General features: G+C 45.6%; 1 protein-coding gene across 1 annotated transcript in view; it reads left to right on the top strand.

The window, feature by feature from the left end:
• The window catches only part of C11H1orf74 (chromosome 11 C1orf74 homolog), a 35,779-nt gene extending 26,768 nt beyond the window's left edge, over window positions 1-9,011 (top strand). The window contains exons 2-3 of the transcript XR_004946202.1: window positions 7,736-7,838; window positions 8,900-9,011. The gene's annotated coding sequence lies outside the window, so the exon portion shown is untranslated. The remainder of the gene's footprint in view (window positions 1-7,735; window positions 7,839-8,899) is intronic.
• Window positions 9,012-9,754: the final 743 nt, after the last annotated feature.

Below are 9,754 nucleotides of genomic sequence, written 5' to 3'. Positions count from 1 at the left end.
GGCTGGTGAGGAACTCCACCCAGCCACCCACTCTCCCACTACCTGATTGGTCTGTGCTCCCCAGCAGTTTTAAGCTACTACCCATTTCCAGGGGTTGATGATGTAGCTCAGTAGGTAGAGTGCTTACCTAGATGTGTGAAGTCCATATTCTATCCCCAGCACTAAAAGCAAGACCTGGTAGTGCTTTCCTGAAACCCCAACATCAGGAAGTGGAGGCAGGAGAACTAGGAGTTCAAGGTCATCCTCAGCTACATACTGAGTTCAAGGCACTAGAGAATACAGGAAGTCAAGAGATTGTATTTAATTGCTGCAGACTCTTTGGACTCTATCAAAAACTGTACAGAAATGTGTACAGAGATCAAAATCCCTTTTAGTGCTGGGCACTCTTTGGGGACTACACCTGAGAGGCCACAGCAGCACCGTGGTAGGCTTCTCTTGGCCCCAGCCTCTACTAGGCCTGAGTTTCAGCTTCTGTTCTGATTTCTGATTAGGCAGGCGAGAGAAATTGCGTACCAATAAGGTGAAAATGATTCAATGTATTAATTTCCACCATAGTTGGAAATTGCTTCCTAAGGTTTTGTGTATGTCCTTACTCTTGTTTTCATTGATTGGACCAGGCAGTAACTCCCTTTTAAGTTTTGTTTTCTACTGGTACTTATACCACAATCCCCTCCACCACAGCACCCATGCACCCAAATGCCCAAGGATGCACCCATACACCCATGTACCCATGTACATACCCATACATCCAGGCACCCATGCACCCAAATGCCCAAGGATGCACCCATACACCCATGTACCCATGTACATACTCATACATCCAGGCACCCATGCACCCAAATGCCCAAGTATCCATGCACCCATGTACACAAGCATCTCTGCACATATGCACAAACTTCTGAATTCTCATTGCACCTGCTCAGTATTCTAACTTAACATTTTCTTCTTTCCTTTTCCTTGGCATTGTTATAAAAAGCCCTTTTGAATAAAGTTCTGGGCTGTTGGGTATTGACCCAGGTCCTTCCAAAGCTATCCTGTGTTTCTGTCTTTCTCCTCTTTGCTTTCTATCTAAAAGTTTCTTATCCCTGTCTCCTCCTCATAGAAATCCTTTTTTTTTTTTTTTTTTTTTTTTTTTTTGGTTTTTTTTGGTTTTTTCGAGACAGAGTTTCTCTGTGTAGCTTTGTGCCCTTTTCCTGGATCTTGCTCTGTAGACCAGGCTGGCCTCGAACTCACAGAGATCCGCCTGGCTCTGCCTCCTGAGTGCTGGGACTAAAGGCGTGCGCCACCACCGCCTGCCCATAGAAATCCTTTAAAAGGTGGGAGCTGGCCACCTACACCATGGAGGTCTCAGGGTAGGCAGACTGCTGCCAGGTTCTCACAAAGTTTGTTCTTTGGTCTTTCAAGGGTCTTTCTGGTCACGGTTTAATCAGGTGTCCACACTTTGGAGGTGGTCTAGCCTCCACTCATTGGGAGGGAGCCAATGTTCTTTATTTCCTACGTTTGTAAAGAACTAGCTGCAATTCACACCTGTGGCAGAACAGGCACTCAGCCCTCGATGGAGTCTGTGGGCCTTGTTGGTAGTGTCTCTTAGATATAAAAACCTCATATTTCTATGTAAGAAATGTTCAGTATAAGCAAGATCTGTGTTTGTTGTACAGATCCTGGGGGACTGGGAGGCTACGAAGGAGGCAACCGCCTGTTAACAAGAAGTGCTTACTATCCACCCAACATGTACGAGGCCGAGTTAATCTGCAGCACCACATAAATTTGGCGCGGTGGTGTACACGTGTAATCCTGGCCCACTGGAGGTGGAGGCAGAAGGACAAGGCTCAAGATCATTCTCTGCTACATAGGGAGTCTAAAGCCAGCCCAAACACCCTACTTAAAAAAATAAACTACATCAGAGCTAGAGCCACAAACTTGCACCAAGTCCACTGCAACCTCACACACACACAGTCATACACATATACATAAACACATATACACACCCAGTCACACACATATACACATCCAGTCTCTCTCTCTCTCTCTCTCTCTCTCTCACACACACACACACACACACACACATACACACACACACACACTCCACAGCTTCTGCAAGGGCATCTGCCCTGGTGTTGGTTTAATCTTGGACAGATGCCACCCTTGTCATTGGCCTTTGGCACTAGGGCTTTTTTCAGCGATGTCATCTAATCCTCATTTTGCTTTTAAAAGATTCTGCTTGCCTCTCCTCCAACTACCTCCCAATTTACATGGTTTACTGTTCCCACCACAATGCTAGCCCTGAATCATCAGAGGTAACTAATTTCTCTCTGCTATTCAGTGCTGAAGGCCTGAAGGCTTGCCATAGTGCATCAATGGCAGGGTCTGTCCTTAGGGTCCAGCATTGCAAAGGAGGAGTTACTTTTTGTCCTAGGCTGATAAGAAGGGTGAATTCTTAGCCTTTAATTTCAGTATCCTGCAGGATACAGCCTCAGGTGTGGGGTGGTGTTTGTAATATATAGATGGGCACACACATAGGTAGTATGATGCAATATAGATTAACTCATGGAAAAGCAAAAAAGTATAAGGTAGGTTGACTAAAGTAAATATCTGGGGACCACAGGACAAGGCTGTTGTCAGTTTTCAGAACAGCTCAGTGTCTTCCACAGCCCCCTCCCGGGGTGGGTGGGAGGGCTGGAAGAAAAGCACAGACTTGCTCATGAGTTAAGCATTCCCCTCATCCTGCACACTGGAAAATATCTCACCTCTTCTCCAGGGCTGTGTGAGCTGTCCACCAAGCAGCAATTGGAGACTGAGGTAATGAAATTATTTACTTAAGGAGATATTTATATAAATTACCAGGTTACAAATAATTCTTAATCAGAAACCAAAGCGATGAGGTACTTCCACTTGCTTGTCTTGTATGAGCCGTTTTTCTCATATGACCCTCACTGGTGGCTTCAGCTCAGAGTCCAAGGAAGTAGCCAAGGTGACTGCTATGTGCTTTCCGGCTGGAGACGTGGGTTCTAGTGTATGATGGTGTTTAGTGGTGTCAGCACTATTCATTTAACAGGCTCACCCTCAGTTAAAACTATCTTAATTATATCACAAATGGTGCCCCACTCCAGATGGAGTCCTCTTCCCCAGAGCCTTTTCCACTTTTTGACACATACCTTTCAAACCTGTTCTTATTCAGCATAATCTGTCATGGGTAGCAACATAGGGGAGTTGCCCTGAACTGATCCCAAAGCACAGGGGTCATAGACTGTGCTGTCAGCTTGTGCGGGGAGGAAGACACACTGAAAAAATGGCCGGGAAACATTCAGAATCAGTCTCAATCTCTCTCTCTCTCTCTCTCTCTCTCTCTCTCTCTCTCTCTCTCTCTCTCTCTCTGTTTTATGAAAGTATAATGTAGCACCACTAAAAGATTTTTTACAATCTCATCTAGCCCAAGCTGGTCATGAGCTTCTGATCCTGCCAAGCAATGGGATTGCAGGTGTGTACCACCATGCTTGGCTTTAAAAGATTTTAAACAGAGCAGTGGTGGTGCACACCTTTAATCCCAGCACTCAGGAGGCAGAAGCAGGTGGATCTCTGAGTTCCAGGATAGCCTAGTCTATAGAACAAGTTCCAGGACAGCCAGGGTTACACAGAGAAACCCTGTCTTGAGAAAAAAGTCTTACTACCCAACACAGAAAGTCCCATGCCTTTGTCATTGTATTCTAATTTCAGTCCGTAGTCACTTGTTTTTTATTTTCATGTCTTGGGACCCATCATTGCTTTTGCTGTTTAAACTTGACACTAAATTATAAATATATCCCATGTCTTCATAATTTTCACCTTCAGGGACGTTTAATGATTTCTTTATTATTGGGCACTTGCCATGTGCTCTAGCATCACTCATGGTAATTACTAACCACTGGTGAATCCAACACAAACACATCTTAATTCACACAGTTAAGGTGAACATGAGCTTTAGCATTCTAAGGGTACTGTGATGGTATTTTATTTGTGCTGAAATGTGGTGATATTTTATTTGTATGTTAATAATAAAACATGCCTGGAGATCAAGGGGAAAAAGGTCAGCCCTTTTTAAGTAGACATAGAAGTCAGGCAGTGGTAGCACACACCCTTAATCCGATCATATGGCAGGCAGGGTCTCTGTGTGTTCAAGGTCACACTAGGGGACAGAGCCAAGTGTGGTGACACATGCCTTTAATCCAAGTACAAACCATAGAGACCTGGAGGTCTGTACAGACAGGCAGTGACAAGGAAGTGAGGTAGCTGGGTTTAGAGCAAATGAGAGGGCAGAACAGCAAGGCAATAAATGTGCACTTTAGACAGGAAGTATTTGCATTTTAGAGGCAACAGAGCTGGTGAGCTAAGGTGGTTGGTGGCTCTCACTATTTCCCTGATTTCTAAGGCTTTCACCCCTATATTTGTCTCAGTGTTTTTTATTTAATAAGACCAATTAGGCTACAGGGTACAGTAGTTCAGAGCTGAGGTAACTGTCCACAGTGTAACAGGACTCCCTTACAGCAGTAGCCTGGGACACAGATTGCAGGGGAACTGGGAAGTTGGACTGGCTTTCCCACAAAGGCTCATTCACAGTTAGAAACATATTCAACTGCTCTGCTGTTTGATTCCCTCACTGTTAAACGGTCATATCAATAATATTGACATAGATTGGGGTGCAGCTCTGGGACAGGGTAGCTCATCCCTGGGCGTATCCTAGTGCCAGATGTGGAGGAGACCTTATTCTACAGAGGTGCCTTAGGGTGTTACTAAAACTATATCACTTATAGAGCACCTGGTAGGGGAGGGGCTGAGTTGTAGCACAGTTGTACAGTGTTTGTCTAACAGGCATGATGTCCTGATTTCAGTCTCTAACACCATGTGAGCTGAGAGTAGTGGCCTATGATCCAAAAGTTCAGGAGGTGGAAGGAGGGGTCAGAGTTCAAGGTCATTCTTAGCTACATAGTGAATTCAAGGCCAGACCCTGTTTCAAAAAACCAACCAACCAACCAACCAATGAACAAACCAAACAAATAAATAACAAACCAACCAACCAAGCAAACAACAGTCAGACACAACCGTTGTTGCGTTGCTGTAGTAGCATCTGCAGCTGACCTAACAGTCATAGTGAAAGGGATTCTCCTTGATGTGCTTTTTTTTGGGGGGGGGGGTTCGATACAGGGTTTCCCTGTGTAGCTTTGCGCCTTGGTAGCCCAGGCTGGCCTCGAACTCACAGAGAACCGCCTGCCTCTGCCTCCCAAGTGCTGGGATTAAAGGCATGCACCACCACCGCCAGCCTGATGTGCTTTTTAAAAATTAATTTTAATTAGTTCATAAAATGGGTTTCATTATGAAACACACACATAATTGTGCTTTGTTCTTACTTGATATAGTGTTGCAAGTATATCCATAGCTGATAAAAAGAACCAATCAATGGGAAGATTCATAAGCAGGTGGTCTCTCATTTCATAGGATGACAGCAAAAGTTATAACATACTTTTAAAAATTCATCTAATACAAATCAGTTAACCAAGTTCTTGTTTTCTCTTAGACAGGGTCTCATGTAGCCCAGGCCAGCCTCAAACTCACTCTATTGCCAAGGACTTGAGTTTATGATCCCCCACCTCCCAAGAGCTGGGGTATAGGTGTGTATATCACAGCAGGTTTTATGTGGTGTGGGGATGGAACCTAGGGCTTTGTATGTGCCAGGCATGTGCCCTAGCATCTGAGCTACTCCCTTGCCCCCTAGCAAAGATCTTTAAAGGATGTGTGCCATATGACTGTGTATGGGAGAAAGATTTGAAATGCTTCCCAGTGTCTCCTAAAGAAGAGTCAACGGAGGTAAATCCCGGGAATCTTGATAGAACGATACTCAAATAACCTGGGTAGGCAACAGGGATGGAGAGTGGTTTGAGCAGAGGAGATGGGGGTGGGGAATACTGACAGAGGAACACAATTCCATGTCCTTGGAGAGTCAGAAGCAGAGCAGGCAGCCTGGGATGTGCCTACAGGTGCCTGACATTCCATTTTGCTCAAGGTTGGCTTTGGATAGAAGCCAGCCTCCTCTTCCAGCGGGGACTGTCTATTCTCTCCTCCAGCCTTTTGCTTTTTCATTCCTTGCCAGGCCCAGCGTGCCTTTTCTGAGAGCACCACTAGGGGTCGCTATTGAACACTATTGAACAGGACTAGCTCCCACAGCTCCAGGCCAATCTCCTGGGTGGCTGGGACACGGGAGTCAAGGTGTTGGAGCTGACTCCCCTCTTCTGGTCTGGTCGTGGTCCACAGACCATGACTCCTTCATGAGCTTTGGCTTGAATGGTGATAAGTTTTGGAGTAGAACCTTGTCAGAAGGATCAATGTGGCATGGAGCCACTGGGTGGTGCTGCTGCCCCTGTCTGCCAGGGAGGCTGGTGCTAGTCTTGGTAGTTAATGCTTTGCGCTTTAGGGGTTCACTCTTGAACCTGCTCCCTGCCAAGTCTATCCAAGGACAGCGAGAGAGCCTTGAAATACCCACCAGGTAGTTACCCACCAGAGGCTCAGGAATACTATTGTTTGCTCTGTCTTTTGTAAAGTGGTGTGGGTGGTTGTGGGGCTTTTTTTTTTTTTTTTTTTTGTCTTGTTCCAGTTTCTAGTCTTTGACCCCAGGTCTTTCAGCATACCCTTGGGTCCTCCCCTGTGACTCCTGTTGCTCGATTTTTTTTTTTTTTTTAAAGATTTACTTATTTATTATGTATACAGTATTCTGCCTGCATGTGTCCTTGCAGGCCAGAAGAGGGCACCAGATCTCATTACAGGTGGTTGTGAGAGACCATGTGGTTGCTGGGAACTGAACTGAGGACCTCTGGAAGAGCAGTCAGTGCTCTTAACCTCTGAGCCCTCTCTCCAGCCCCCTGGTGCTCGATTTTTAAAGCATTCATTTGTATATTGGCTGAGGATGTGGGTTAGTTGGCAGAGTGCTTGCCTAGCATGCAAGGGGTCCTGGGTTCCATCCCTGGCACTGCCTAAGCCAGGTGTAGTGGTGCCTGCCAGCTCCCCCCCCCCCCAAAGGGCAAAAGCAGGCAGACATATGCTGTCTGCAAGGCTGTTTCAGTTAAAGGTACTTTGAAATTCGGGGTAGGAGGATGGGGGTGAGTGAGAGGTGTGTTGGGGGGTGGTTGGGAGAACCCTCTGACCTTGGAGTTTGCCCCCTCCTCCCCCCCCAGTTTATTTTGGCTCACATTTTCTGTGGATTCAGCCTCTGGTTTCCTGGCCCTTCGGCTTTTCTTTAAACTTAAGTTGCCACTCCTGTGCAGGGGACAGCTCGCCTGTACTGGGGAGACATTGCCCTTCCCAGACAGAGAGGAAGACCATGGAAGCCCTGCAAGCCAGACCAGCACTGTTAACACCAACCTCTCTTGCCTCTCTACCTAGTTAGAGTCCTTTGCTCACATCTGCCACTCATGGATCAACTCCATGCAGATGCAGCTGGCTCTTGGAGGCTTTCGTTTCCTTAGAGGCTCCTGTGCAGGCAAATCTTGCACCAAGTGCATGGTGTGGATTTCTTCTGTGAGTCTGCCTCATGGCCCAGGCAGGGACCTCAAGAACTTCAAAGTGTAGTAGCTCTCAGACCTGCTCACCCTGTATAACTGAATCCTGTGTCAGTCTGGGACTAAATCAAGTTGCTAATTGTGATCAGTGCAAGCCTATGGCTCTCCCCAATTTATTTACCTTTTTCTTTTTCTTTTTCTTTTTTTTTCAGGTTGGCACAATGGCTTCATTTTGATTCTTGCAACTTTCGAATTCCTTACTTTCGATCCAGACTTGTCTATGAAAACACTGCTGTCCACTGTCCTGTAGTGAAGGTCTGGTTGTTCTTCTCTTGTACCTGTCTTGGGTGGGTCAAGTGTGCATGACTGATGAATGGAGTCAGCATCAAAATCCTTTTGCCCACTCTGGATCAACAGAGCGCAGGACGAGTGCTTCTCTGGTCAGCTCCTAAGGGCTGAGGCAGCGTTATTTTGTAAGGAGTTGTACTTCATTCAGCAGAGTTTTGACTGAGAGCAAGTGCAGGGATTTAAAAGGAAAATGTAAAATAAAAATAATTTTGAACCAAGAAACATCTTTTCTGCAGCTATACCATTTTTTTCTCAAAGATAATCAAAGAAAAATCAATATGTTTATAAAAGGAATCTAGTTTTACCAGAAAGCTATATTTAAATATAGCTTGGGATGTTTTTAATCAATCTGATGTAGATGTTTCCAAGAGAAACTAAAATTACATAACAAAAGACTTTGAATAGCCATGGGGAAAATCCTTAGTGAGTGTTCAGCAACTACAAGAAAGTAGAGTTATTTTCATGACCTACAGGTTTTTAAAGGTAAGGGGCATGACCAACAGCATCACTTCAGGGCTGTCAGACTTTTGTAAATTTTATGTAAACTTTACCTTATGTTTTATCTAAACGTTTATGTCAATAATCTATGTGATGTCCACTATAAAGTATTGCCACCCACTTAAACTTTAATTAAAAGCAGATCAACATTTAAAAAACATTTTATTCTTATAGAGATTTATAGTCTTATATCACTGTAGTAATATTCAATTTTTAGAGTTTTTTTTTTTTATAATTTGCTCTAATTGTAGCAAAATTTATACATACATTTCTTTCCCAAGACTCATCCTTTGCCAACTTCCGTGACTTACTCAGAAGGCACTTTGAAAAATGTCTCCAAAGTTAAAAGATCAGTGATTGTGTGTGTGTGTGTGTGTGTGTGTGTGTGTGTGTGTGTGTGTGCTCGCGCGCATGCTTGGGGCTTAGGGCATGTGGGGATGTGGGAGTTGTGCTATGAATCCCAAGCCTGAGCTACAAACAAAGTTCCTTCACAGAGGCACAGACTCCCTGGTGTTCTCATGTCCCTACAGGTTTCACTCAACATTACTGCTTTAGGACCAACAGTTCTACACAGGCCAGCCCTGAGCGCCCCGCATCTCTCCTAAGAACTGGAACTACAGGAATGAGCACCACCATGCCAAACTTGAGGCAGGTCTAACAGTTGGGCTTGGGGAACACATTCAAAGTGTAGCAGCTATGCTTTGGTGGGTCTAAGACAATGGTGGCCCAAAAGCTTTTGGGAGAAGTTGGTGGTCAGGTGAGACCTCACTGTCCTGAGGAGTAGCTGCCTGTGAGAAGCAAGTGGGGAGCTGTGCGTCTCCTGCTCAGGGCCCCCCTTCAACCCATGTGTAGGGCCTGTGATGAGCCAGCTTCCCAAAGGCAGTCCGAGACCTAGCATGTGCTGACAGCTGGTGTGTGTCTAACATGTTAGGATCCTAAGCACTGTGTCCTGCTCTGGCAGTATCTCTGTGTCTGTGGTTATTATGAAATCAGCCCAGGCTTGTTATGAGTTGAGTATGAATGTCCCCATAGGCTCTTGCTGACAGCCTGTTCCTCAGCTGCTGGTGCTTTTTCTGGGAAGTGTTGGAATCTTGAGTAGGTGGGGCCTGGTTGGAGGAAGTAGGTCATTGTGGGTACACGAGACAGGGTAGCCTAAGCTGATCTGAACTTGCCACGTAGCCAAGCACGGCCTTGGATTCTTAATCTTCCAGCCTCACCTGCCCAAGTGTTGCAATGACATGTGTGCCTGGCTTGAAGGGCATCTCCTGTCCCTGGCCTCTTCCTCTGTGTGTGCTTTCACAGAGGATGGGCAGCTCTCCTTCCAATGCTTGCACTATGATGCTCCACTTCACCACAGCCCTACATCAAGGGCCAAATCTATGGAT

The sequence above is a fragment of the Onychomys torridus genome, chromosome 11 (assembly GCF_903995425.1).
Source record: "Onychomys torridus chromosome 11, mOncTor1.1, whole genome shotgun sequence".
In the NCBI taxonomy this organism is placed as follows: domain Eukaryota; kingdom Metazoa; phylum Chordata; class Mammalia; order Rodentia; family Cricetidae; genus Onychomys; species Onychomys torridus.
This window is presented reverse-complemented; position numbering and strand designations above follow the sequence as displayed.